A 3,959-nucleotide genomic window follows, 5' to 3' on the forward strand; every position below is an offset into this window, starting at 1 on the left:
GTAACCACTGTGCTAGGGTGCCGAGCCTCTTTTTCTTTCTTTCTTTTTTTTTTTTTTGAGACAGAGTCTCACTTTGTTGCCCTGGATAGAGTGCTATGGCATCTCAAATCACAGAAACCTCAAACTTGGGCTCAGGTGATCCTCTTGCCTCAGCTTCCTGAGTAGCTGGGACTACAGGTACCTGCTACAACTCCCAGCTACCTTTTCCCCCCCTATTTTTGGTAGAGATGGGTTTCACTCTTACACAGGCTGGTCTCAAACTCCTGAGCTCAGGCAATTCACCTGCCTTAGCCTCCCACAGTGCTAGTGTTACCAGAATTTCTTTCTTTAGTAGGTTCTTGGTCTTGGGGATTTGAAGAATGAAACCCTGGACCACAGATCAGAGTTAAGATAGGATTTTATTAGACAGAAAAGAATACAGAAAGAGTAAAAAAGCACCAAATCTTCTGGCAAAGGGGAAGACTCAATTTGGAAGTCTCCCTCTGGGTCCTTTGTCTAGGGGTATATATTACATTTTGGCCAGGACCCGGTAGGTGGAAAACATCTTTACAAACTTAATGAGTGTATCAACAAATGAATGCAGTCCCTCCTCTAGGGCAAGGTTATTAGGTCTTTACAGTTTTTATCTCAAGGAAGGGATTAGGGTGTGTGCTTTCTATTCCTGGTGGAACCAACCAAAATGTTTCAGGCTGCTTTGTTCATGACCTTGCTAGATCCTAGACAGTGTGGCCTGGAAAAGGCAGCCTATTTGTGCCTAGAGATGGGGGTCTGATTTCTGAGCTCACCTGGACCTAGAGAAAGGGGGTTGTCCCTGTCCGGCCCTGAGTGGGGAAATCCTGTATCACTAGATTTACAGGCATGAGCCACCATGCCTGGCCTTGGTGATTTCTGATTAGAAAATTCCTGCACCCCCTTACCTCTCACCACTACTCCCACCTCCTATGTCCCAGGCTCTGCTATCTCCTTGTGTCCCCAGTTTCTCTCAGAGAGGCAACATGGTGAAATGGTCGCAATAGCAGGGTGTAGAATTAGACTTTTGGAGGTTGACACCTGATTCTACCTTAAGTTAGCTGTGCAATCTTGGGTGAGGTCTCAACCTTTCTGTGCCTCACTCTCCAGCTATATAGGGAGCTGGCAGCAATACCTACCTCAAAAGATGAGAACTCAGTGAATTACCCCGGGTTTAGCACTTCATGCTTCCCTATCAGTGCTTCCTGGGTCTGAAAAGAGGACCCAAGCCAAGCTCAGTGCCAGATTACAGGGCACTGTTAGAGCCAAGTCCTGGAGGCATTAAAGTCCATGGTGGCCCCTCTCCAAGGTCAGAAAAGTGCAGGTTGCACTTTGATGATCCCCTCCTCCTGGGTCAGAGGAGTATGGGTGAGGCTGAGCCCAGCAGCTTTTACTATCAGACTCAGATAAAGCATTGCCCTGCCTCATCCTCAGGCATATTGGCGACTCTGCTACCTCTAGCTCCTAGATAGCACCTTTGGGGGGTGGCAAGCAGTTTGTTTAGCTTTTTAATCAAGATTCTAGCTCCCTGTTTTTCTATTTTTTAATTGATGATGGGGTCTTGCTCTATCAAACAGGCTGGTGTGCAATAGCACAATCATAGCTCACTGTAACCTTGAATTCCTAGGCTGAAGCAATCCTTCTGCCTCCTGAGTTGATAGGATTATGGCATGTGCCACCATGCTTGGCTAGTTTTAAAATTTTTTGGTAGAGATTGAGTCTTACTGTGTTTCCCAGGCTGGTCTTGAATGCCTGGTCTCAAGTGATCCTCCTGTCCTGTCCTCCTAAAGTGTTGAGATTACAGACATGGGCAACCATGCTCAGCTGGTTTCCCCATTTTAAGTGACAGAGAAAGAAAAAGCTAGGCAGAGACAGCAGAGGTGGGCAGGCACAATCATTCATGTATTGGGTGAATATGGACAGACCCTTGCCAGGACTAGGGAGGAGGCAGGCTCACAGTGATGATGGAGACAGACCTGAACCTAGTAGATAGATATCAATCAAACTTGACCCAGAGGCCGGCAAGGTGGCTCATCCCTGTAATCCTAGCACATTGGGAGGCCAAGGCGGGTGGATTGCCCCAGCTCAGGAGTTCAAGACCAGCCTTTCCCAGCTGGCGCCTGTAGTCCCACCTTCTCAGGAGGCTGAGGCAAGAGGATGGCTTGAGCCCAAGAGTTTGAGTTTGCTCTGAGCTATGATGCCACGGCACTCTTCCTTGGGTGACAGAGTAAGATTCTGTCTCAACAAACAAACAAACAAACAAAACCCCAAACTCAACCCAGTGTCTGTTCTCCTGGAGCTCAGAGTTTAGAGAAAGAAACACAGATATAGAGAAAAAGAGAGAGAGCAAGCGAGAGAAAGAAAGAGAGAGGGAGAGGTGCAGAGAGCACCACATTACCAGAAAAGGGCATAGACAGGAAGACAATCGTCAGCTCAATCAGATGCAAAGAGTCCAAGAGAGAAAGGCTCCTCAGGGGAACTTGTCTTGATGTCTCCAGATCACGGTCTCTCTGTCTTTCTCTACCTCTTCAATCTCTGCCTCTGGGTTTCACCAATTTCATTTTTCTCATCCCCTCTCTCACGTTCTGTCATCGTCTCTGCATCAATGTCCGTTACAGAAAAGGAGAGGTGGAGGAGAAAGGCACTGAACAGCTGCAGGCCACTCAAAAAAAAAAAAAAAAAAAAAAGAATGTGGACATTTGTGAGGGACACTATTTGGCCTACACAGAGGCCACATAAGTGGGGAAATAGAAAATCTAAATTGGTCAGGCGACCCACATGATGAAGAGGCAAATTCCCTATCCTCTAAGTGGAATTTCCTTAAAAATTCCAGCAGACTTTTTTTGGGGAGGCAGAAATTGACAATCTGATTCTGAAATCAAAGTAGAAATGCAAAAGCCCTGATATACTACAAAAAAAAATTTTTTTTTTGTTTGAGACAGAGTCTCATTCTATTTCCCTGGATAGAGTGCTATGACGTTGTTTGTCATTACCTTGTAAGGTCTGTCCTTTTAATTTTCGCCAGTTTGGTAGGTGTATAGTAATATCACATTACAATTTTATTTTTTTTGGGGGGGGGACAGAGTTTCACTATGTGCCCTCAGTAGAGTTCTGTGGCGTCACAACTCACAGCAACCTCAAACTCTTGGGCTCAAACAATCCTTTCACCTCAACTTCAAGTTGGTCTTGAACTCGTGAGCTCAAGCAATCAACCCATCTTGGCCTCCCAGAGTGTTAGGATGACAGGCATGAGCCACTGTGCCCAGCTACCACAAAAATTTTGAAAAAGATAACTATACTACCTGATGGCAAGAATTATTGTAAACCTAAAATTATGAAAATAGCTTAGCATTGGGATCAAAAGCAACAAAATGAATAGAGTCCAAAATTAACCCAAGTATATGTTCAGCTGTTTTTTTGACCATAATGCCAAGGACATTCAGTGGAGAAAGTATATTTGTAACAAATATTGCTGGAAAAATTGGATGTCTAGATACTACAAAGGAACTCTGATCCATACCTGCAAAAATTCACTCAAAATGGCTTATAGCACTAAACTGGAAACCTCAAACTATAAAATCGCTAGAAGGAGACATAGGATCAAACTTTTCTGGCCTTGGGCTGGGCAGAATTTTTAGATTTGACACTGAAAGCACAATCTATAAAAATGATGATAAATTCAACTTCATCAAAATTAAAAACCTTGACTCCACATAATACAAGGTTAAGAAGATAACAAGATGGGTGATGCCCATAGCTCAGAGGGTCACATACACCCTCCTCACATACACCCAACCTGGGCCAGCTAAAAAACAATGACAACTGCAACAACAAAAATAGCTGGGCGTTGTGGCAGGTGCCTGTTAGTCCCAGCTACTTGGGAGGCTGAGGCAAGAGAATCTCTTAAGCTCAAGAGTTTGAGGTTGCTGTGAGTTGTGATGCCATAGCAC

Source organism: Otolemur garnettii, unplaced genomic scaffold (genome assembly GCF_000181295.1).
Source record: "Otolemur garnettii isolate 467f Iridium unplaced genomic scaffold, OtoGar3 scaffold00233, whole genome shotgun sequence".
In the NCBI taxonomy this organism is placed as follows: Eukaryota; Metazoa; Chordata; class Mammalia; order Primates; family Galagidae; genus Otolemur; species Otolemur garnettii.